Source organism: Cyprinus carpio, chromosome A21 (assembly GCF_018340385.1).
Source record: "Cyprinus carpio isolate SPL01 chromosome A21, ASM1834038v1, whole genome shotgun sequence".
NCBI lineage: Eukaryota > Metazoa > Chordata > Actinopteri > Cypriniformes > Cyprinidae > Cyprinus > Cyprinus carpio.
Genome location: NC_056592.1, coordinates 6,720,776 through 6,748,500, shown reverse-complemented (window position 1 = coordinate 6,748,500; position 27,725 = coordinate 6,720,776).

The following is a 27,725-nucleotide window of genomic DNA, read 5'->3' as shown; positions in this document are numbered from 1 at the left end:
TATTTACTTACTTATTCCAAATTAAAGAGAGGAGTCTCACATTGCACTATGACAATTAATAAATAAATTCAAAATGGCAAAAGATGTGATTATTGTAATTATTTTATAATAATATGACTCAAAAATAGTTTATTGTAAAATATTTCACTCAAAATTTAATTTGAAGAAGATAATCCGATAATGCAATAACGTAGCGAATAAATCAATCTGAGATGTTGAACAAAGCGAGAGAAATGTTGATTATGAATGTCCTTAAAGGTGCCATGTGTCATGTCTGGCAAAAAAATCAAGTCATACTCCACATTCCATACCAGATGGGGGCAGTATGCCTCAATAAAGTGAATTGGTCTACTCTAGAGTAACAAACTAGAAACGGCATAGTCTCTATGCTCCGCCCCCCCCTACCTTCACAACAACCCTAGAGCCATAGCCGAAGCCTAAGAGGACGTTTTGCCTCCAGAGGAACGTTGGGTGATGTCAAGTGATTTTGAAACATGACATCTTCAAGCTACTCCCCTTCACCTTTACCAGTGAATATGTTCATATTCGTTTTGTTCATATTACATTTTGAGTTGTATATACACATTATTTGAATTAAATTAATTTGAGAGACAGCATTCTGTCAACAACATTGGTCAACATCAGACAGCTGATGGTTGACCAAGCTAGCGCCAACCAACGTAACCAGAGCTGCCAACTCTCAAGCATTCACAGTGTGAGACACACGCAATTGACTCTTTTCACACGCTTTCACGCCACACATCAATTTAGTTAATATACATATACAAGTGAAAATAGGGACAACGTTTATTTAGAGTGTTACGTATGCTGCCCGCCTGATGCTAATTTAGCAGCATATATCAAGTTTGATTTTCATTAGCAAAAACTTGACCGCTCTGAATATAGTGAGTGAGTGCGCGCGCGGCCGGGGCGCTCTCTCTCTCTCTCTCTCTCTCTCTCTCTCTCTCTCTCTCTCTCTCTCTCTCTCTCTCGTGTTCATTATCATCGAAGACATTTCAAGCTTCTTAGGTAATGTTACGTTTTAGCATCAGCTTGGTAGAGACGGGCTTTGGTAGATAACAGGTGAAAACCGGATCGGATCTGTGGGTAAGTTATAGCTAGCTAATTATCAAACGCAGCTACGGTTAGCCATCGCTAACATTAGCACGTTTATCGAACAGCCTTCGATACATTTCTATGTTATAACTTCCCGAAAAAAAATACGCAAACATATAAAACAAACTTCTAGCGAAATACTAACAGCATCTTACTTACCAATCCCAAAAGAAATGTTGCAAGTTCGGAGTCGAACCTAATTTCTTTCAAGTCCATCAGTTGTCTCCAGCGATGGAAAGCAGTGCCGATGTTTACTCTGGTTCGGCTCATTTTCTTATCGGATTTGATTTGTGATTCCGAGCGCGGTTGTTTCCCTGTAGCGGGTGGTGGTGGTAGGTGTCTCTTGCCAAGGGCTTCAGCCATCCTTCCGCTCTCTTCCCTGAACTGAAATGAAGTAGTGGGCTGTACTTTCCACACGATTGACATCAGGGTTCAAGTACGCCCACAAGCCGTGCGAGTTATTCGTTGTATTGCAGGTTGGCTGGTGGTTGTGTTTGCCCGCATACCGCCTCCCATGGCCGAAACTGGTATTACGACACCTGTCGGGCCGTGGCTAGTAATGCTAATGCTAATTAAGGTTGATATCTCTGCAGCACTATAACTTGACATTTTTTTAATGACATCATCGCCCTTATTTCTTCTCATTCTTTTGATGCGTGTAGGTCATTTTTTGGATATTTTTACCTCAATTTTTACACATGGCACCTTTAAAGGTACAATATGTAAGATTTTTTATTAAAATATCCAAAAAACACTATAACAGTGTTATATATTTTGCTGACTTGTGTACTTACATTATCCCAAATGTTTTGAAGAATATTTAAATCCAGAGAAATAAGCAATTTTAACTAGTGACATGGACCATGTCCATAGTGTCATTGTGTCGCCTGCCAATGATGTCATAACCCCTCGATTTCCGGTTTTGTTTTGTAGAAAACATATGGAAACCCCAAAGACGCTTTAATATGTTCAGCGTTTTAATAGACCAGTGACGACCACACAGAGTAGCATTATAACAGAACTTTCAAACTCATCTAGTATGATAAATCAGCTCTTCTTTACACATACTCACGATCGGAAAGAGTGGAAGCGGTCGACTGTGGCGTAATAAAAGCTCCGCTGCTTTCAAGCTGTATGTCACGCTTGTTCAGCGGCCTCGTTTCACTTCGACGGCTTTCAGCCTCACCCTGCTTCATTCTACTACTTTAATAAGTCATTAGCTCATCCATGAACATGATTTTTTTTGACGAGTACCGTCGGATTGCATCGGCTGTGGGGATGAAGATGACAACTCCCATGATTCCACACTTAGTCATGGCGTCATCAAACTACGCTATCTGGTCTTTGTTTATTTTGAATATGCGCCCTCTAGCGGCGAAAAATTATATATTGTGCCTTTTGTCACTGTCATGTGACCTCCCACCATCAGTTGTACCTCTTGGGAAAGAATGTTGCAAGAATAGTTTGTCATCTGTGTATTATTCTGTTTAATGAATATGAATTCTGACATATTACGCTCCTCACAAACTTTTTTTTTGTTTACTTTATAGTAGGGAAGTATGCGATTTCGGATGCAGGCAAACATGTTAAAACTACACTAGACTTGCATTTGCATTTCTACCAGCTGTGTGGGTGGAGCTTAGTGAAGCGTAAATTGAAACTGAAGCATGAATAGGTTTGCAGTCATTGTGAATATGCACTTTTTAAGATGAGAATTTTTAGGCCACAGATAAATTCCTGTGTCATCTGGGTTATTTTATGGAGTTTGATTTCCGTTGCACCCTTAGCATAGCACCTACCTGCTCGCCTCCCTCTCTCACACACAGTAAACAGGTCTGCATGGCGTGTATCTTTTCTCAGGAGATGACAGCTTATTTGTGGGTGTATGTGCGTGTGTGTGTGAGTTTCTCTTTGAAGTGTCACAGCTTTTCAGACTCTGTTGCTGTCTCACTGTGCACTGTGTGTGTCTCCGCCCCCAGGTCAGCCCTCTGCGCTTGAAGCGACAAATCGGCCGTCAGCATGCATGTCGGAGACCAGGCACCATAGCGTTCTGTCTTTCTCTCTTTCTCGCTCTCTGCAGATGTTCTCTCTACCTATTCAGCAGGTACTGTATATGTTTATCTGCACTTTCACATGCAAAAACACATGAGTTCTGTTCAAAAACCAGAGCGAGCTGTCTCTTTATGCAACATTTTAAAGTATCATAGGCATACTCACAATGTGAAGCCCGTTCCCAAAGGTGAGCATTACCTTCTATCTATCTATCTATCTATCTATCTATCTATCTATCTATCTATCTATCTATCTATCCTAGCTATCTATCTATCTATCTATCTATCTATCTATCTATCTATCTATCTATCTATCTATCTATCTATCTATCTATCTATCTATCTATCTATCTATCTATCTACTGTATATCACTTGCTTGCTAGCAAAATTGAAGAGGACAATTCAAAATAAATAAATAAATCCAAGATGGTGGAAAAATAAAATAATTTACCCAAAATGTAATGTGGCCAATTGAAGAAGACAATTCCAAAATGCATTGTGATACTGAATAAATAAATCCAAGTTGGCGGGCGACGCAAAAGAAATGTTAATTTATAAAGTCTTCAATTAATACAATATTAAAAAGTATTGATTAAAAATTGTTTAATTATTAAACTATTTTATCCAAAGTCCCATCATGTACAGTACTGTAACAATGAATAAATAAAAATATGTTGAACAATGCAAAATGAATTTCAATTGCAAAATGAAAGATTAATTGTGATTCATTCAGAAATATAAAAAGATTTGCATTTTTTTTTATATTAATAATAAAATATTTTATTTGTTTGTTTGTTAGTTTGTTTGTTTGTTCGTTTGGCCAAATTTTTTATATAAATCATCATAAAGTATTTAACCTATTTATTTTTTGGCCAAAGAGCAAAAAATAGTTTAATATATATATATATATATATATATATATATATATATATATATATATTTATATATAAAAACAGTTTCATATAAACATATTTAAACTGTTTTACCCAGAATTTAATTTGGCCAAATATATATATATATATATATATATATATATATATATATATATATATATATATATATATATATATATATATATATATATATATATATATATATATATACTGTAAGGCAGTTTCCCCTGAGTTTGTTTCCATTATGAATATATGTACTGCTAAGGCAAAACACACCATCTAGTGTCTTCCTTACTACAGCTACCTGTCAATATCATCATAAAATGTATACATTATCTGCACTGATCTCCATAGGCAAGGAAAAACCTTGCAACAGTTTGTCTTTGAGCTCACCTCTTTATGTTTTATGACAGGTGTATGTCTGGTGGGTGCAGCTTCCCCTGAGTTTGTTTGCATTGTGAATAGTTGAGTTGAAGGAGGCTGTGTTTGGACGCCACTCACTCTAACAAGTGTGGCTTTCTCTGTCTCTTTCCCTCTGCAGAGACAGGGTGACAGTGGGCTGTGACAGCTTTCCCTAATGACCCGTGAGTGACCGCTTCTGTGTGCTGACATTTTGGGTGGCAGCACAGATGCCAGGCATGCAGAGGGGGGCGTTACTGCCGCTGGCAGATCTCGCTCCAAATAAATTACTGTCAGAGGTGTTGCTCTCACTGTCTCTCTCTCTCCCTCTCTCTTTCTCACTTATGTAAACAAAATGCAGCAGACTTGCACCGTGTCCTTACTAGGCATGATGCGACTGTTCTGGCGACAAGCAATTTGTCTCTTACACTGAAAGTGAAACTGTTATGTGATGTGACACAATCACAGCCAATCAGAAGATATGTGATGTTCAATGTACAGCTGTGTGAAGTAGGATTTTGGACCAATGAGATTTCATTTTAGGCTGGGCTATCCAGCGCAGAGAAATGCTGAATAGAAAGGTTCTCAATTAAATGTCATTAATTCATTTGATTCTAAAAAAAAAAAATATATAAAAAATTAAAAATATATATTATATATATATATATATATATATATAGATATATATATATATATATATATATATATATATTTATTAATGTTAAAGTGACATACAAAACACGCCTCAATAGACAAAAAATTAAAACAATTCCAACATATCAAAAAACAAATAAATAAACTCAAAAACTTTGTTTAGTTAGTACTAAGTTATAAGTATAACTTATTAGTTATCTAAGTTATGTAAATTATGAGGTGCAGGACTAATAAGTGATACTACTACTAATGTCATTAATAAACTTATACTATAAAATAGCAATATTAGAAAGGGGAGTTTCTTTCTATTCTTTTACATAACAATCATCAAATCAGTTATGAAATGCGGCTCATGTGGAGCTTATCTGTGTAGAGCTGTTGCCTAAGTAGTCTCATTTTTTTGTTTCCGTGAGTTGTGTATTTGTATCCCTATTTGAGTATTGTGGCATTAGCATGGAAACATTCTACACTCTCAGAAATAAAGGTCTCACTGGGGCAGTACCTTTTAAAAAGGTACACTTTTTTTCCCCATAATAGTTCCTATTATGTACACTTTAAGTCCTAATATGTACAGTACCTTTAAGATACCAAAATGGACCCTTTAGGCACAAACATCGGTAGCACTTTATTTTACAGTCCTGTTCCTCATGTACATATTATGTACTTATTATAGTAATTACAATTACTATGTAATAACTAGGTACTAACCCTGAACCTACCCCTAAACCTAACCCTACCCCATGTAGTTATGTTGTATTACCAGAACTTTCTTAGATAAATACACTGTAAGTACACTATAAGTACATGTAAGTACACGTACTGTAAAATAAAGCGCAACCCAAACATCTACCTTTTGAAAAGGTACCGCCCCAGTGACAGCTTTTGTACCTTTATTTCTGAGAGTGTATCATCAAAATGTGTTGAAATGAATTGTAAGGTCCACTTTCTTGTGGCACATAATTTGTGGTTGTTGTCTGTAGAAAGCTGAAATGTGTTCCTTATGAACAATCAAACTCTACTTCTACTCTAGATCAGTTGTGACATCTCTAATGTGGAGCTTATTTAGAGTTGTTGTCTATGTACTTAAGAATCATTCACCTATAAATCATATTTTATTCAGTACTGATAAATATCAATAAAAACTAGTCCAGTGTAATGAGAAATTGATAATCCTATCACTATTTGAGTGAATTAGGCCCTATGTATGTTTATTCTTATTAGTGTGTTATTAGCATAGCAAAATGCTATTGTCAAACTCTACTGAAATTATACGTGAAGTCATTCATTCCTGCGACGCAGTATTTTGAGTTGTTGTCCATGTAAAAAGCTCAAAATTGTTCACAATGAATCATCTCTTATCTCAAAATCAATTATGAGGTTCGTTTCTCACATGGAGCTTTTTCGAGTTGTTGACAATGAAGTGCACTCAGAATCATTCACTTATTATTATATTTCCTTTATTACTGATAAGTATCAATTGGCAAATAGTTTAGTGCAATGAAATATGGATTATTCTACTCAGTATTTCTCTAAGTTGCCTATTAGAGTTCTGTTGCATTAGCATATAGCAACACGCTATCATCAAAGTCTAGTGAAATCAATTACGAGGTGTGTCTCTATTTGTCTGGCATTAAGAGTTGCCGCATGTAGATATCTCAAAATCATTCACTTATGAATTATATTTCTATACTGATATTATTCTATACTCAGTTTTTCTGTGAGTTGTGTATTTGCATGCCTTTAGCATTAGCAACATGCTATCATCAAAATCTGTTGATATTCATGTATTTGTGTTGCTGTCTATGTAGAGTGTTCCAAATCAGTCACTTATGATGTTCAGTGGTTAGGATTTGTGGTACGTCGCTGGTTAGGGTGTTGTCTAAGAAGGCAGGCAGTATAACACCACAACAGAGCTTAATTTGCTCTGAGGCTGTCGCATTTCTTTATATACTCTGACTTTTTTTTTCTTCTCTTGTGTTAGTGGAACCAATTCTAATTAAGGATCAGATTTGTACACATACATGAGTCACGATTAACACATGTAAACACTGCCCATATTGATCAGACATGGCTTGCATAATTCAGCTGTTACTCTCCTTAAAAGCACATATTCAACACAGGCTGTTACACAGCAGTTTTTCTCATTTCCGTTGATTTGTATGCGGCCACACTAGCCTCAGGTTAGCAAAGAGGGACAGACTAATGCCTAGCCACCATTGCTTCTCCACTTCCATTTACATTTATTTAAACAAATGGAGGAGATGATCAATGAAGCTAAAGATTCTACAGTAAGGGAATTAATGGGCATTGCCCAGCGTATGCAATTAGTCTGTGGTATTATTGAGTTGTCTTATTTCAATGGCTAATTTGTTATTCTGTGGAACATCTCTCCCCAGGGCCACTACTGATGGGGGCATTTTTGCAAATAGCGGCTTGATTCACCGTTAAATGGCATATCGCAAAAAAACCTAGCATGGCTTTGTCACAAATGACAGTGAAAGTGGTGATGCTTACAATGACAAAAGGCGAAAAGAAGAAAAGACACCCCTGATTAATAAAAACAGAGAGATTGCGGTTCAAAAGAAGGTGGTTCGGTTTGACAGGCAGGAAGAAAGCTACATTCAACATGATAACATTGAGTCATCACGTCTCTAGATATTTTACGAGAGTAGGTAACATCCCAGCTGGCCTCCTTTTTCCATCTCTTCACTAGGAATTAATTAAAGCCTTTGTTTGTGTTTTTATTAAGGAATAAAAAGAATAACTTGGAGCCTAAATGGGGTGGGTGAAATTACTCAACTGTAACATTTTGTAATGGTAGAGCTCATGCACACGTCTGGAAACATGTTGGTTACTACTTATTCCTTTTTTTTTTTTTTTTTTTTTTTTTTTAAAAGTTGCGAAGGATATTTTGGAGTGAAATTTAATGATTTCCCCCTGGTAAAGCAGTTTCTTAATCTTTTGGAATTAAAACTATTAAAAATAAATGGCAGCAAGCAGGTCACATATGTCCAGGCGATCACGTGCCATAGCAAAAAAAGAAAAAAAAAGAAAAAAAAAAGCTGAATTTTCAGCTTTACGCCAGTATTCAGTGCCACATGATCCGCTGATTTGGTGCTCAAGAAACATTTTATAACATTATTAATGTTGAACACAATTGTGCCGTTTAATATTTTTGCAGAAATAGTGCTACTTTTTTTTCAGGATTCTTTGATAGAAACTTCAAAACAACATTTATCATAAATAGAAATCTTTAGTAATGTTATATGTCTTTACTGTTACTTATGATATAATGCTTCTTTACTGAATAAAAGTATAATTAAAAATATACAATATTAATCATATATATGTATGTGAAACTAATATATAAGAGAATATATAAATATAAAATTGTGTATGTATATGTGTGTGTAGTTACTGTATATATAAATTCTATATACAATATATAGTGCATGATTTGTTCTTCAGAAGTCATATATATGTATCATCTCTATGTTGGCTTCTAACCTAACCTAAGCTTATTTTGTCTAAAATGGGTTAGACCAAATAATGAGCTAGCCAGTGCTTGATGTGCAATATTGTCAGTCAGTCTCACAAATAGAGTTCGCCAAAGCAAATATGATGAGCGTTTACAATCTTTCAATCCTTTAGCTGAGCGCGTGGATGACCCTGTGGTCACAATCATCAACAGGCATCTCGAGAGGCTTTATCACATGCACACACTCTCACATACACAACAGCAGCTGAATTAACACTAGTGATTTGTTGCTTCCATCTCCTGATGCCCTCTCCCTCCATCCACTCTGCCCCACAGATCTCTATTGATTACAGAGAGAGGGGTGATGAGCACATGTGAGGGCTAAGTGCTGCTCCTGGTGTTGTCATCAGTGTGTAATGGGTGTAATACGGTCATAAACAGAGTGGTTAAATCCACACTAAAATATTCGCTCTTTTTGAATGCACCACTGAGATGACAGTTTGGAGAGATTTAACAATGAGAATTTATCTGAAATGGTAAGAACCCCCTTATCAGACAGGATTCAGAGGGAGGAAGACAGCAATTTAAGTCAGATTTGAATAGTTACATAATGAGATTTCCCATCAGATGTTTGAAGGCAGCATAGATTTATCCTTTGCTACCTATGTTATCCCACAATCCTGTGCATGCATTTCATTTGTTGTTCAGAGCAGCTAAAATAATTTATTTCCTTCATTCCAGGTAAAACTTTTATGTTGTTCTGTTATAATAGGCTACTATCATACACATACACACATGCACACATAAACATATTTATGCACATATACACACACACTGTATTATTATTAATATATTACACTATATAACACATACATTTTTATTATATATATACACAAAAGCTTCAAATATATTTCACACTCCTACACTTGCTGTACACTTGTTGTTGTACCAGAGAATAAAAGAAAAGGCAGATCAGTTGGTGCATACGTTGACATTTGTCAATTTGTTGCTGGATTTGTTGACACTTAAACAAAGTGTTTTGTAAGGGCTACAGTGCAACAGTGTTAGATTCTTCAGGGAAATCAACCTACGGATGGCTTACTTATAGTTGTCTCTATATATTAAAGTGGCATAGAAGAAAGTATTTTAGCACACTGAAAAATTGCACACAGCAGCTTTAACTGACATAATCATAATATAGGCAGTTGGGAAGAGTAATCAAGCTACTGATTAGAAGAAAACCCCAGAGCATGGGCTTCCTCTAGCCTGCCTTTACTCTCATAATATGCAAGGACTGATTCATTATAAGCATGGGCCATAAGGTATCACTTCGCATGGACACTCAGAACTGCAGGGAAAATTGCCTGAGACTGCAGTGGAAGCAACAGGTGGCCCAGATGTGTTGAGGTATATCTAGGCCCCACATGTTCTGTGGGATGCCAACGACCCCCACCGAGACAAATCAAGTGTTTTATCTTCAAACGGTCTCTAGTATGAATAATAAGCGCAAGATGAAACCGAAAAGCAGGACATGAATATCTAAATACCATCTGAATATCTAGTCTGTTCTTTCTCTCTGAAATTGCAACGTTTGATTACTCTATGAACCACGTGCAACAGAGTGTGTGCAATGTCAATTAAAATTATGCAGATTTTTTTCTCATTCAGGGTATTTACTAGGCATTAACATACTCTAAAAAAATCATACATATGCATGAGCAGGGAGAAAAAATAGATGTAATAACAAAAAGCTGCTTAACGTGAATAAGAACCAGCCGGAAACGTTTGTCATGGTTAACACGCATTAGTATATTTCTTTACCAGTTTTAATGGTGGTGAGATGGTTTACCTTGCAGGGTGTTGTTTTCAACAGCTTTAATTCTGATGGTGGTAAGTAATTTTCATTAAATGTCAATTTGGTATTAATTCAGAGCAAAGCTTAAATAAAATTGTGTTCATTAATCACTCTGCCGTCCAGTAGGCTGCTAATTAAAACGTTGTGGGGCTCGCTCGTTAGTCACCCGCAGACCTGATTGTTAATGTCGACTCATTGTCCTCCTTTTCGCTGCTATCATTTATTTTCTTTGCTGTTCGTGTATACTCTTGTTAATCATTAAATGTCTTCTTTTTTGTCCTCTGTGACACTTTGTGGATAACTATCAGAGGGGTTTCACGGGTAAGGACAGAGAGCTGAGGTCCTGAGGGCTATGAATACCAAGCAGAACATTGATCTCTATATTCACCACTTCTGTTTCTGCCTTCATCCATTCATGACTCAAATTAAAGCCACTGCCCGGATACATCTGTAAATACACAGTAAATTGTGCGCATTCATTAATTCTATGAATCGCATTAACAGCTTGTTGTTGTTTAAAGTGTACTGATTTCAACACATATACACACACACACACACACACACACACACTATATTAGTTAGTTTGTTTATTTGTTAGATAGTTAGTTAGCATTCATTTTGTGAAGTATGTGAAGTATCAAGTGATAGTATAACTTAATTATAAGGCCCTTAATGGTTTAGCTCCTGCGTACCTAACTAGTCTTCTAACAAGCTACAATCCATCACGCTCCCTCAGGTCACAAAACACTGGACTTTTGGTAGTACCTAGGATAGCAAAGTCCACTAAAGGAGGTAGAGCTTTTTCGCATTTGGCTCCCAAACTCTGGAATAGCCTTCCTGATAATGTTCGGGGTTCAGACACACTTTCTCTGTTTAAATCTAGATTAAAAAATACATCTCTTTCGCCAAGCATTCAAATAATGCATCTCATAATTTTGGACTGGAGTTATATCTGATCAAATGTGCATTATTATTCTTTAGCTTGGGTTAAACTAATTAATTTTACTTGGCTGGAACAGCAGCTACACTAATTATGTCTGTATTTGTTTATCTGTTTTACCACGGGATGTAGATTTACATAAGCTCCAGTCTGGATCCAAAAACACCTGAGAAGAGATGATGCCAACCCCTCAGAGGAGATCAGATGATGCTAACCCTAAAACAACATACAGAACTACCACATTTTGCTATAAGTTTGATTGCATAATCGCTGTTAATAGTGTTAATCATCTATATATATGTCTCTCTCTCTGTGTGTGTGTGTGTGTGTGTGTGTGTGTGTGTGTGTGTGTGTGTGTGTGTGTGTGTGTGTGTTTTAATCAACCAGATATTTCTGGATGATGCTGGACCAAGGCAGGAGTCAAGGGAATATCCAGAAGTATTATTACCAGCAGTTACATATATTCATTTTACACTCCACAACTGCAGGATTACAGCACTCAGCATTTGAACAGCATTACATGCTGGGAAATTAAATTTCAACAGTGTTCTGTTTTTCTGGACTTGAATTTCAAAATTGATGTGCTACAATGGATCGAAATGTTCATAGAGCATTCTCTGCTTGAGAGGACGTTGCTTCTGATGACATCAGCCTGGTGTTTGAGCACGAGTTACGTTTGAGAGGAACTGACTGGACTATGATCATGCTGGTTAGCCCAGAAAACTAATCATAGCTGTAGGGGGAGCAACAGTTTCTGTGGAGAGCTCTGGAATTACAGGGTATGAGGAGACTATTTGAGCTGTAGAGTTTGCCTTCTGTTGCATCAGCTTGCATGCTGGATTCATTTTAAAGCTTATTAGGTAAACAATCACATTAGTTTCCTTTACTTTATACTCACAATTCATTACCAAATTGCCTGGGTGGTGGGAATTTGCATTAGGAACCAATATTTCTGCATCTATGCTGCAAGACTTTACACACAGATCCATCTTGAAACGCATCTAATTTTTTGTTCCACATGTTAACATTCACGTCTTTCTTCTCAGAATTGCGAATTCATATCTCACAAATAGGATTTTTTTTTCTCAGAATAATGCGTTTATATCTCATAAATTGGACTCTTATTTTCAGAGTTGAGAGTTGCAATCTTGCAATTGAGAGTTAACATCTCGCAATTCTGAGTCTATATCTTGCATATGTATACTATTAATCTCTTTCATTGAATCTATATGTTCTAAATGCATTTATAAACCTTATGATTTCATAACAGACCTTAATTGTTTGTGGTGTAACAATGGCGAAAGACCAAATTAAAAGGAAAAGTGTTTAGATGTCAGATGGCGAGACATATTAGATTACATATTGGATCCCTATTGGAATGACAAGCTGAATCAGATGTGAAAGGTCCTATCTTGTTTTTGCTGTTTATACATGTGCAAAAAGATCTGATATCTTTGGAACTTGTTGAAAAAATTGGTTGACAGTTCAAATGCAGCTTTAGTGGTTGAACAACTTTTGAAAAGTTTGACACTTTTTTCATTGTGAACATTAAACGTGCTGCCTTGTAATGCATTGATTGAGTACCACAGACTGCCTTGAATTTGATTGCTTTTCTTACAGCACTAAAAAGTGAAATCTTATCGCCAAAAATCTCCTGCTATAGACCACAGGGGCCCTTTTGAATCTCCCCTTTCCTCATTTTTCCACCTCTACTGAAAGGATCTCAGAGTACTAATTTAATTGAGATGAAACTGATCTCCAAAATGTATTCTCTGATTGAAGGATTTGGACTACTTATTTACTGATGGACCAGAAAAATGTGGTCAACCAACATGGTCTTTCTCATGATACTGATTGACCTAAGAAGCCATGTCAGTAAATTGGTTCAAATCAATTAGTCAAGTCAGTTTGTTTTAGTTTAAGTATTCCTTTCCATTTGCTCTTGCAATCACTTTTTATTCATTAATTTATTTTGGGATATTGTAAAAGCAAACACTTACAAGAGTTGCGATAAATATTATATATAACGACAGACAGACAGATGTGTGTGTGTGTGTTAAAAAAAAAAAAATAAAAAAAATAATAATAATAATAATAATAATAATATATATATATATATATATATATATATATATATATATATATATATATATATGTATATATATATATACAGATGGTAGACAACCAAAATGAGTAATACCGCCGCGCGTACCGCCGCCGCAGGGCCGCGGCGTTAACTTCAAGTCAGTCAAGTGTTTAAAATCCTTTGCGAAACTACCACCAGGTGGCGCGAAAGGGACGGGATTGCGAACTAAATGGAAATTGTAAAATGAGATAAAGGAGGAGGTAAAACAACAATAACATTATGATTAAACATTGTACCATCTTTAAAAAACCATTACAAAATGTACAGTGAGTTAATTTCAAAATGTAGGATAGTCTTAGGCTACAGTCTACTCATCAAAAATTAAAAGAAGACCTTTACACAAAGGATATGCTTGCTATTGTTATTAAACAGTCATTAAAATATAAGGCCTATATATACGGATTAAAAAGCTAAATGTTTTCATGTCGGTTCATTCTTGGTTTAAAAAAAAAATCCTTCAGGTTCCATTTGCAGATAGAAAATGAGAACGGTCCAGCATTTAGCAATAATTATGATTCATTCTTGTGTTATTATTCTTGATTTTTTCAACTGCTAACACTTTGCATTTTTGATTATGCCTTTACTGTGTGTGACCAAAAATTTTGTATTTTCTGCGCTTTCAGCTGTTTGATCGCGCTGGTGCCCTCGCGCACATTCATTGGAACAGTCTTAGCCGTTCCACCGTGCCATTCGGGCGCGAGCAGCGGTCCACTTTGGCATATATTTTGTTAATTATGAGTTTTTAATTTTTTCCCCCGTCGATACTGAAACACGCGTGAACTACAAAGCCTATTTTTTCCTAATGAATAATAGTTAAGCTTGAATAGGCAACATCACGAATATGGAAACGTTTTGGATTTCTCCCGAATGAGAGCCCAACCTTACCTTATGGTTCGCTTTATATATATTATTCATTTATTTTTTTGTTTGTTTATAGCTAAGCCTATATTATTATATACTGCAATTTTTTTTATCCATTAGAATTATATATTTGTAATTATTGTTCTGTTCTGATAAATTCAGCCCGATCTCACAGCAATTCGTACATATTTTACGAGGTGGCTAATTCGTACGAATTCGTACGACCACACTCGTACAAATTCATACGATTTTTGCCAAATCGTACGTATTTTACGAGTTTGCACATTCGTATGAATTTGTACGAATGACCTACACCAAACCCCGCCCCCTAAACTTAACCGTTCCTGGAGGTCTAGCCAAATCGTATGAAATCGTACGAGTGAGGTCGTACGAATTCGTACGATTATTAGCCACCTCGTAAAATATGTACGAATTGGCATGAGATAGCGTTGGATAAATTTGTTAAATTTAAAGGATTTGTTGTTAAGTGAAGAGAACTAAAAAATATCCTGTTGGCACATTATAACATTATTAGGCCAGCCGTTATTATTTCTGAATGTAATAAAATGCAACTTATACATGACTTATATATTCTTATATATATACTTATATTTTTTTTCCTCTCACAAACTTAATTTATTTTTTAGCCTGTTTTAAAAAATAAATAAATAAATAAATAAAATAACATGCAGCAAACGAAAATAGGTGATTAATCGGTTAAAATTTGTTACTGTGGGGTAATTATAATATTATATACTTTAGGAACAGAGTCTGGGCCTAATCTAGGCTATCCAGGGGTTTTTATTTTTTTTTTTTTTTTTTTTTCATTGCACTCTGAAAATGACTTTGTGCAGCACATTCACGCTCAACCTGCCTCGCGCGTTGCTCAGCTGTGGACGATTTAAAAATGTTTGAAATAAAGGTTGCTGTCCCATTTTATACAGGAATTGTTCATTTAAAAAAAAAAATCTAATTATATTGTTAAAGTGACAAAAAAAAAGTGAGAAAGTGACGTGACATTCAGCCAAGTATGGTGACCCATACTCAGAATTCGTGCTCTGCATTTAACCCCAATCCGAAGTGCACACACACAGAGCAGTGAACACCCACCACACTGTGAACACACACCAGGAGAAGTGGGCAGCCATTTTATGCTGCGGCGCCCGGTTGAGCAGTTGGGGGGTTCGATGCCTTGCTCAAGGGCACCTAAGTCATGGTATTGAAGGTGGAGAGAGAACTGTACATGCACTCCCCCCACCCACAATTCTGGCGGCCCGAGACTCGAACTCACAAAACCCTTCGATTGGGGAGTCCGACTCTCTAACCATTAGGCCACGACTTCCCCCAGTTAGTTCTAATTATATTGTTAACACAAGTTAATTTAGGCTATTTAACATGCACTGTGACATTTTACCCTTTTAACTTATAAACTCCTTGAGATTTTAAAGTACAGTTTAATAGTATTGAAGTTCAAGTTTTTAAAAAAAAGGTTTTAAATGCTTAAATTATTTCTATGAATTTAATAATATGTTATCAGGTTTTAATTGCTTAAATTATTTCTATGAATTAATAATATGTTATCATGTTTATTCTTGTAGAAAAAAAGTGTTTATTCTTTAAGAAAATAAGGGAAAAAATAAGGGACGATCCAAATATTATTCATATTTGTTTTGCTTCACCTATTTATGTAAGCTACAATTATTCTAAAAAAAAAAAAAAAAAAAAAAAAAAAACATAATGTAATTAAAAGTGTCATCGGCCTGAGTAAATTTGACCATTATAGAATTGTGACTTTAAAGGTTAGTGATTTAGGAGGTGAAAATACTGTGAAATTACAAATGTTATGGGATTTTTAAAAGCATAACAACTGAAGGGCTATGAAACGTTAGCCCAGTGGTTCTCAACCTTTTTTTCCAACGGGGCCGCACTATGGTGCTAGTGCAAGTCTCGCGGCCGCACGCATATCATTTACATATTACATTATCAATACAAACCAACCTGATTTATAATATTATAGCCTAAATATTATGATATTTAATCGATTACATTCATTAAAATAAATTAATAATTCTACTCCCCATAAATAAAACACCTGATGCTGTCGGGAGCTGACCAATTTTGTGAAATTCGGCTCGAAAGGAGTAAACAGCACAATGAAGTTGCGATTGTAAGTTGCAGTCTGTAAGACGCGCACGGGAGCATGACTTGACGCGCGACATTGCAGAAAATGTGCGTTCACAAATGTAGCCTATGTTGATCCAAATATGGAAAGCACTTTCGAATTTAATAATATGAGGTTCTCTCCAGAGATGTTTTGCCACATTTCTGCAATTAAGGATGATTGCTGTGTAGTATGGGTGTTTCTATTTGCCTGAACTTCTTCAAGTGAGTTACGGCGCAAACCGAAAATCCAGCACTCTCCTTCACTGCTGATACTGTGACTATTCTTGTTTGTATGTGTTAATTTTTGCTGGCATTTCCACACTTATTTTTACTCCCTTAAAAACAAATTTGTCAATTCTGATGCTCAATTTTACCGAACTAATGGCTGTTGATGACTATTTGAATTGAATTCTGCCAAAGTGCGCGCTTGTATGTGTTCATAAAATGCGGAATGTAGGTCTGCTCGTGTCTGAAAATAATATATGAAAAACAAAATAATTTTACATATAAACATTAGGCTATAGCTTATATTTTTTTAGTACATTTTTAAATGAATGTAAAAACTAAAATGAATTGTAAAACTGAAAGTTATTTTTTTTTTTAATTGTGTTCAGCATGGTGGGCCGCATTTGAATTTGTGACGGGAATAGTGTTGAGTGAAGCTGCGTTAGCCAATAAAGCATTTTTTTAAACAATGGCACTTAAAGTTTTGAACTAAAATATTATTTCAACCATATAGCCTGTGAATAAAACAAAATGCATACTTTTCAATGAAAGAACACTGAGAGTTTGCTTCTGGTGTTTGGATTTGTACTTCAATAATGAGCTCCAAGTTTAGGAACAGCCAACACGGGTTTTTTTTTTTTTTTCTTTCTCTCTCTCTCTCTCTCTCTCTCTCTCTCTCTCTCTCTTTCTCTCTCTTTAACTCTCTATTTAATTAACAGCATTAACTTACAATGAAATACATCTTCCTTCAGGTAGACTGAATGTTTTTCTGTCTTGCTAAATGTTGGGCTCAAGATCAGTAAGTTGTATTCGCTCAAACTGATTTAGTTAAATCAAAATTTGCGGACTTTGAAGCTGGGCGCAGTTAGCGCGAGTCACCCGCGCTGTGAAGCGGGAGCAGCTGATGGAGGACTCCGCTTGGTCTTAAAGCCTTCCGCAAAACGCTACGTTCACAAATAACAATGATTTTCGTAAAATAATGATTAATTATCAATTGATAATTTGTTATTATTTATGGTCTTGTGAAAACAATAATATGGGCTGCGGGAAAATAATGAATAAAAAGAGTAAGGCTGCTGTGAGTGCAGGCATGTTCAAACAGTAACATGAGAACACAGCGTTCCTCACAGCCAAAAAACAGACCGAATTCAGTTCAGCTGGAGGGGGTTGGGGTAGTTATGTATAGCTTGTGGGGGTCGAGATAAAGGTGTGAATCTCTTGGTCTTTCATATGGACAGTGTCTTATGAGGGTATCAAACTTGCAGAACAGGGTTTAGATAGGACTCGTCATTTTGGTTTTAGGGCAACTTTGAAGAAAGGTTTTGGTCCACTTCAAATGTTGACTAATGTATAGCAATATAGTTTATTAAAAAGGAGACATTTTAATTATTTATTAATAAACAAATGTTTTCTTGTCGGCTGCAAGATGAAATTCACAGTGCTGCCTCTCTCCACATGAACGCGCCTTTAAAGAGACATACAACCTTCACAGATTACACAATGCTTTCGTTCTGAATTGATTCGTTTAAAAGACATTTCAAGCTTCTGTAGATATATTTCTCATGTATGTGAGACACCACAATTTTAAGTTAATTCATTATCAGGAAAAAATTCAAGTGATCTAGAGGGCGCCTCCCTGTCCTGCATGCGCATTAATAATTTTCGCACAAACACTTAAATATGAATAGTTATTCACATTTTGCATATGCATTACAACGTAAATTATTTTTTTACATGTATTTTCACATAATTGAAACAAACAAGATTTGTAGTGAAGATAAAACAAATAAGAATAAATGCTGCGCATACACTCAGCATCACTCGCGCCGCGCAAATCTTGCACGCAGACATTTTAACACACCCTGCATTTAAATGCGGCTGCAATTTTTTTTTTTTTTTTTACTTAAATTCTATGTAAGCAATTAACGGCGGCTCCCTTTAAAATCACTGAAGTTGTCTATTAATGAAGCTCTTTTTTTTTTTTTTACATCATTTGCAGTTTGGTGATTATAATTAGAGAACTTGAGTTTAATCGTGAGGACGTTTTATTAATCCGTCCATTCTTTAGAATTTCAATGATTTAGCTAAATTGTGCAGGTTTAATTTATTCGTTTCTTGTTTTAATCAGGCCTAAATAATGGGAACGAAATTATACAGTGCCTCACGTTTTACTAAAAGAAAATAATTTATAAAACAAGCAACAATTTCTTACAGACGAATATATTTTTCCCAAGAAGTTGTCTGTCAAAATAAAGGACAGTTAACGAATAACAAAAATGCATGTTGTTTTATTAAAGGAATTTTAAAATATAAATTAAAATATAGGCCTAATATATGAGAATATTGACATTTTGCATATAAATCCATGTAGCCTAGCTCACTAAAATAGGCTACCACTTTTAATGCTCTGATGCAAACCACAGTTTCTTTTGAATAATATAACACATAATTCATATTATATAAATAATACTGCACACCTATTAAATGTGTCAAATCTAAAATATGGTGTAATACTGTGTAGCTTAGAGAAAATATAAGCACAGGCTCAGGCACAGGCTTGACATTTATCCTGCTTGAATTCGTTCTAAGAAATGGACATAACTTCATAATTACCAAACTTTCATCTGTGAATATTAAATATTTTTAACTATAGTGTTTTTTCTTTCATCTTTTTCCCTTCTTCCCTCCTTTTTTCCTTTCCCCTTTTCCCCTTACTGCAGCCGTCAAATGTAACTCATCAGAGAGGCAAAACTGACGTCTATTTGCGAAAATGTGCTTTGATGCGCTTGTTTGAAAACTTGTGATTAAAGCGCCACTCAGCGGTCAAAAGCTGCAAATGCACTTTGCAGACGCCGCGGCGGCGGTACGAGCGGCGGTAGAAGTGACGTTTTGGATGTCTACCTACTGTATTTAGAATTGTTACAAGCAAATATGCATGTGTGTATGTGTGCGTACATATAATTAAAAAAGCAGTTAAAGCAATGAAAGGTCTACTAATAGAAAAAGTATATTTCGTTTTTTTATTATTAAACAAGAGCAAAAACAATGCAGAAAAAAAATGATATTTATAGAATTTTAAAAAGTTAACAATTATAATATAAAAAGTGGATAATTGTATAAAAAAAGTTAAAGTATACGATGAAAGAATAGTGTACTGTATGTTGACTTACTGAAAGGAAAAGTTAATTTGATTTTAGTTTAAAGTAGTTTAAACTAGTTATTTTTTTGTTGTTAATTATCATAAAAGTTAAGACAATGCAGAATAAATAAATACATTTTGACAAAATTGCTAATATTGTACAGTAGGCTATTCATGTGTCATTTGTATCAGCCATATTAATAAATATAAAGTATTTTTTATTATTAAATAAACCTTTTTCTGCTTTGTATTTAGAAGGGCATCACAAAAACAGTGAGAATCACTGGGTTAACCTATTTAAGAAGCATGCTGGGTACCGGCATCCAAAACTCAACATATGCTGGTGACCAGATATTCAGCAGGGTGAGAACCATGCAAGAGGAGAGGCTGAGCCGGGACAAGAGCTGTGCGTTTTTTAAGGTCGTCAATTATGCACGGTATCCAACCAGTGCCATATGTCACTGTCAATTCCATTTGCCAGCATTGTGTGCTGGTGTGCCGCTTTTGTGTGTGTTAAATAATGCAGTGCAGAAAGGTCAGAGGAGATGCAGAAAGGGCAGATGCTCGACTCGATTGTGAAGGTTTGCGCAGGGCTTGCAATACCAGCATTAATTCACAGATCAGTTCCAATAATAAAATGCATATTGTAAATGTCAAACAGAGGCAGGCCAAGAGTAATCCACCTCTGCTGGGAAATAATGGATAGTCTCCGGGCTTATTTCAACGTATTCCGCTGGAGAATGAGACAAAAGCCAACTTTATATTGCTTCAGCGGTAATGTTAGATCAATCTTTAGAGTCAGAGATTACACTATAAATCTTCCTTAGCATTTGCATACTTCCTTCCAGTGTACCTCTTTCTCTTTTGTATGGAGGTGTAAAGTATAGCTTATAGTTTTAGGATGATGAGGTTTAATTGTCATTTTGCCTTAGGCATAAAGCAGCATCAGTGGGAATGTCACAGGCAATGTGGGGAAACGAAAGGGCATCGGCAGGTGCTCACGAGACAATTAAGTGCATAGCGCATCGTTTTCCTTTAACCGTTAAAAATTATTGCGATGATCAAGAGGAAGGTGACAGCAACAAATATCCCTGCATGTGTGCGACTCTCTCTCCCATCGTCAAGATCAGAAGAGCTGAAGGTGAATGTGAGTCATTCTCCTACATTATCAGAGCTTGTTTGGCAGCAATGTCAGAGGCAAAGACGCATCCTCCCTTTATCCTAAGGGGCCTCTTCATCACGCCACGTGGCGGGGGAGGCGGCGGAGAGGGAGTGAGAAAATGACAAACGGCCTATTGTGTAATTAATGAGAACTGTGTTGATTTCCGCAGATAATTTAGCAGGCTTGTGAGCGTTTGACTCCTGATCTCCATTTACCCTCCTTTATGGTCTTGGAATTGCGAGTGTAGAGTGTTAACCTTGGGTGAGTTTGCTTGCACACACTCGCTCGACACACACCTGAGTGCTACCGCTCGGATGTGTTTCAGGCCTGGCCAAAAGTCAGAATTTGATAATAACTGAATTTCAGTTCAAAGTGACAAACTTATAATATATACAAAATAATTAATTCAAATGTATTTATTAAATATTTCATCTGATATATAGTATATATATATTTCTATATACATCTATATATTTTTTTTTTCAAAAATGATTTATAAATATTTACAAAAAAAATTTATTATCAAGAAAATATATATAATATAATATATAAATTTATATATATATAAATTTTCTTGATATTAAAAATTTTCAAGGATCAGAATTAAAAAATATGTAACTACGGTAATTGTAATTATATAATTTATATATATATATATATATTTATTTATATATATATTAAATATATAAATTACATTCACCGTAGTTACTTTATTAAAAAATATGTAACTACGGTAATTGTAATTTATATATATATATATATTTATTTAGTATTTCATTAAATGTTTTGTATTTTTCTTTGTTTTATCTTGATTTAGCTTTGAATATCTGGTGTATTTAGCTTATTTATTTTGTTTGGATTTGTTATTATTTTGGTAAACGTATTAATAGAGCAAATAAAGTCATACTTGAAATAGAGTGCCACTTTTTTGGCCTCCTTCCCTCTGTCCAGCCCCTGAGCAGCATGACAGATGTCAGGAGAATTTTAATGAAGCCTGGGTAGAACCAGGCCCTTTCAGGCACACACCGTTTAAACTCATCATCCACACTTGAAAGTGACCTTTCTAGTACATGACATGTCTTGCTATTAAAAAAAAAAAAAAAAAAAAAAAAAAATGATGAGCAATAATTTAGATGGAAGTGCCTCTGATGATCTTATCTATGGGTAATTGTATGCATATTTTGTCTGGAGATGGAATTAAAGATGCTTAGAGGACTGTGAAGTGGGAGTGAAGGGAGAGAATGGTGATAAAGTCTGTGGTAGTTTCAAACGGATTCAGGGTCAGTCTGCGCTAAACAAATGTTACAACCTCTCTGGTGAATTTCTGTGTTTTTACATGTGTGGATATGAGCTCAGAGTGCTCACTGTTATGGCATGGACTATCGTATAAGTCACGTTTTTCAATCTTGGCAAAGGAACTAGTAAGTTTTGCATTTAATACCTATGCATATTACACTGAGGGCTTTGCAAAATTCACGAGTGTAAATATGAATTCAATTGAACCCCAATTTATCTATCATTCTTTCTACTCATAAGACCTAGAAAACTTTAAACTGATTTTAAAACATTCAAACATATTTTTCTTTCTTTCGAGCAACGCTCAGAATTTACAGTGGCGTTTTTTTTATTTTTCTTCCTTAGTTGCATTTTTGCAATTCTGCGTCTTGTTTGCTACATCAGGAACTAAATTGTAGTTTACAAGAAATTCAGTTATTGTACTCAATTTAAAGTAATTCAAATCTAAATGCTGATTTGAATGCAATCTTTGCTGATTTGCTTTCAGCTCAGGTAAAACAGTTGTTCTTTGTGAATTTCTATTACTCCTTATTTGTCAACCAAGTGTGGTGACTTAATGCAATTCACCAGATGATAGTTTAGGAATGTAAAACAAGTCTTCGTGCTTCTCCAAGGCCGAGTGTCTCAGATGTTTGCCAATTATTGTGGCAATAAATATTTAATTACTTGTTGCTCCTCTAACATTTATATATATGATTAGCTCCACGAATGGTTGTTCTATGGCTTCTAATGAGGAATGCAGCGCTCTGGATGGAGTAAATGATGGTGACTATCAAAACTTACGACAAGTGCGTAAATCTCATTTGCATATTTAAATATTTTGAGATGGAGATCCTTGACCGGTGAAATTGAAGACTGATGTTGTTCTAGTGTATTTACATTTAAACATCCATATGTTGTACACTAACCCATCTCAAGCTTTTCTAGGATGCAACGCATGCCCTCAGCCAATGGTTTTCCTCTGTTGTAAGCTGTGCCCTGAGTATGTGTGTAGCATTTTTTTTAATATGTCTGTCCTTGTTGGTGGTCTATGTGTGGGTGGCTGGGTCCGTTATTTTACTACACACACACACGGTGAAGCACGACCATGCAACAGCCTGCATAAATAATTCACAGGCTGAGGTACGGTTTTGGGCTTTCTGTAATGAGCTGAAAGCTAGCCGCAGGGAGCTAAACAAACTCGTCCGAGCGCTTCATCAGAGAGGCCCAACCTTGGCATGGACAGCGCAGGATTCCAAATGTTTGTCCCACCACGTAAGCCATGTGAAACCCCTGTTACCTGCAGTGCAGCTGGCGATAAAGCCCTAATTCTTATGTAAAACTCCAGCAACAGCGAAAGTCTTACAACAGTGCTCTCAACCTCGCCACGAGGTGCTCATTAAAGAGCCTGCCACACAATGTCCCTTACGGTAGCAATTTGGTCTCAAATCCTAGCCAGAGTTGAAACAGCCCTTTAATGAATGACCCAGTGGTAGCACATTGAAAGGCAAGTTTTCAGTCTTCAGAAATGTGCCAACACATCTCTGCGGTGCTGACTGTACTGGGTAATGCCCACAAAATAGCATCTCTACAATTATTATTGATGAGTATGTCTAGATTGATTTTTTTGTTGTAAAAAAGATTTTATGGGTGTGAGATCAATGTGCATTTCGGGCGCTCTCTGAAACAGACTGTTTGTCAAAACTACAATTATCCATCACGATGTCATCATAAAATTTCCAGATTTAAAATGAAGCGGACGGAAAATAAAAGGAAAGAAAAGGAAGCGAAAAAAGGAGATGGATCATCACAAAAAGAGAAGAAAAAATCTGTCAAGGGTATTATCGAAGCGGCTCAAAAAAGGGAGCCATACATCAAAGCGGCAGACAGCCATTTGTTAGAGAGGAATAATAGCTGTGATACATGTCAGCCCCTGTGACCTGGGGAAACAATAAAGCAGGTTTGGAGCTGCCTAAGAGCAATGACCTTGTGTCGTTGAATCTGGCCCAAAAAGAAAAAAGAGATGGAAGGTGGAGAAAGAATTACAATCTATATAAAGTCTGATCCTGTCCTCTACTGCTCACTGAGGCCAGAGAAGATTGTTGTCTGGTCCTCTTTTCCTGCAGACAGTTAGCATGGAAGTTGCAATGTTAGACTTGTTCCTCAACCACAGAGCCATCGCCTTCTTAAATTGGGTTTGGAATAAAGAAGCTTGTTCGCTCGCTTCCATCAAATCGACTCTGTTTTATTTCTGAGTTCAGTCGTGGATTGTAAGGCAGAATTTCATGAGGCAGAATTGCTTCAAAAGATGATGAAGATGTAGATCCTAATGTACCCTGTCATGCAGGCGCTTGTGTAGTACATCCTTGGTATTGCACGGCTGAAGGCGAGTGCTAAAACAGCCCTGTAGATGTCATAAGATTGCTTGTGAATTTCAAGTGTTACTCACTGCAGAGCTCTGTGGATCAAGCTTTTATATGTAAAAATCTATTCATTTCTTTTACATTTTTACATTAGTTTCCTCAACTTCTGCTTGGATCTCCCAGAACGCTCCTGCAGCTCCCTAGAATAGTCCTTCCAGGTTACACTTTATTTCGATAGTCCACTGTGGACTTTCTACTTCTTATTAGTAACTACGTCAACTAACTTTTCTAAGAATTAGTAAACCATTATTAAACTGTTAAGTTAGGGTTAGTAGAATAAGCTGACGTGGGAGACCATTAAAATAAAATGTTAGCAGATATTAAGCAGACAGTCTACTAATAACTGTGATGACTGGTAGTTATTTATAGTCAACAGAATGTGGACTATCAAAATAATTTAAAATAATTTAATATAATAATATAATAATTTCATTATAGTAAAATAGTAAAATAATTTTATCATAGTATTTTCTTGTAAACCTCTCTCTCTCTCTCTCTCTCTATATATATATATATATATGTGTGTGTGTGTGTGTGTGTGTGTGTGTGCACGTGGATTTGGAGTGAATGAGTGTAAGTAAATGAGTAAACTATTCCTTTGCTACATACTCCATATTTGGTTGACTTTATATAGAGTTTCAATCTCAGATTTGATTTTTCAAAGTCATTAACAGTTTGTTCTTGACTCCAACTTAGTTTTATAGAACTTTAATTTGAGGTGTTGCAGGTGCGGTGGACCCACCTGGTGGGCTGTGGCCTTTTCCCACACTGGCAAAGGCTCCAAAGCAGAAAAGCCATCTCTTTTGCACTAGAGATTGTAAGGACAAATCAAAAAGAGCTATTCAACTGGCAGAGGACAAAAGACACCCACGCAAAGCGTACATTGTGCCATCCAGATAAAGGTCTGTGGAAATGGCAGGGCCAAACTGGCATTCACACATTGACATGAGGGCGAAAGGTGTGAAAGAAGCCATTGAGAAGCATCTCCCACCACTGAATGGAGGGATAAGGGTCTTCAGCGGGAATGAAAGTAGCAGAGCACAAGGCTCCGACATGTCATTGGAAATGAATGAAGAAAATGGTGTACTCTGATCTCGCTGTGTGTGTATGTGTTGTTATCACTTAGTGTAAAACCGTGCATCTCCACTGCAATAATACCAAGCAGCGGAGCCTTTCTTTTGATGGTTTGGCAGGGTCAAATGTAGATTTATTTGTTTGAATGCTCCAACGGGCATTGAGATAGGCTTCACTTAATGGTCTGATGGTTGTCTAAAAATACTTGACCCCCTAAGAGCTACTCTGATAGACCATTGTTCTTTTCCTCAAAAAGTGGCCCAAGTAATTAATAGCAATTTTATTGAATCATGCAACCATGGTCTGTGATTATAAATAAATTAATTATAAGACAATTAAGCCTACAGTCAATTTTCTTGGGCCTATTTTACATGCTCCGGACTCCCAAAAGGGTTCTGGGAAGTTTTCAAGACTAAACATATGTAAGAACTTGTGCAGTCACTGCTACAACGAAGCACATCCTCATGAACTTACTCAAGGTGAAAACTATTACCAAAGCCTGCCCAGGCAATAAATTTCTATTGATTCTTCATACAAGCAACTTCTTCCCGATAAGCTCCAGAGCTGCTAAGATAATGATTTTCACATGTGCGAGTCCATTCTCAAGCCTTTAAAACATCTGAGATGGACAAAAAAGTTTGCACACCGCAGTTGGCCCAAGTGCTCAGGAAAGTGAGACGGAGTATGTGTGGTTATTTGCTCCCTGACATGGAATATGGGCTTTTAATAATTAACGAAGAGACAGGAATAGAGTTAAAGGAACAAAACAATCACTGAAGAGGGAAACTGTTGCCAAGAACCAAGGGAAAACACAGATTAACTGTTTTAAACATCTCATTATTTTAACTAAGTGTAACGTTTAACATTAACTTTGGGAAAATGTTCACAGACTATATCTTGGAGAGTTAGAGAAAAGCCAGTTTCAGTGAGAACTTTTCCCTCTGGAAATCACAGTACAATGTTATCTTTTTGTATGTAGAGTACAAAGGTAATTCTTGGTATAACTGCTTTGTTGTGGTGTTTTAATTTCCTTAAAGTCGATGTGAAATCAAAACCGATGCTATTTATTTTTCTTTATATACATTTCTGGTCTAACTGTGTGTTATTCCAAAGAAATGTAGAAACTTATTCTGCCTCTAAAATTACTTTTTTCTTTTTCAGTCACTGAAACATTTTTTATATGAATCAATTCCCACTCTACATTTTCCCCATTGAATTTAGAAATACATCACATTATTGAAGTGAAATGCACTAAAAAAATTTGCTTTGAAACTATTTTCAACACAACACTCAGAAACTGCTTGTAAATTTCACAAAAAAATAATTTTTATTTTATTTTTATTTATTGATTGATTTAAGTCTGAGTGCCAACTCCATTTTATTTATTTCGCTTTTTCTTTCTTCACTGACTGCCGTTACATTTATTTTTGTAAATCTGTGTGCAGACATCAGTGGGTCTGGCACTGATGGATGCTGGGATACATTGATTAGTGTGGCTGTTGGATGTGTGATGTAGTAGAAAGCAGGTGAGAATGTGCCCTCATAGTTCGTAGATATCATTAATGAACGGGCCAAAGTGGAGAGGCGGGATGTCCGCCTTCAGTCTGGGTGGCTTGACTTTGTGTTTATTGGAGACGTTTGCTGAGGGACAATACTTCATAAATACTTGTCACACATGATAAACTGGAAAGCAAACAGGGGCATGTTTGATTGTTGTGGATTGAGTTTTCCATATGTGTGTTTGTGTGTGTGTAGTTATACATTAATGAATATATTTATTTTTCCGATATTATTACACAGGTTTGACCTCATTCTCCTTTTTCTTTTCACACAATATTACTGTATTATATTTGAAGGACATTCTGTCAAA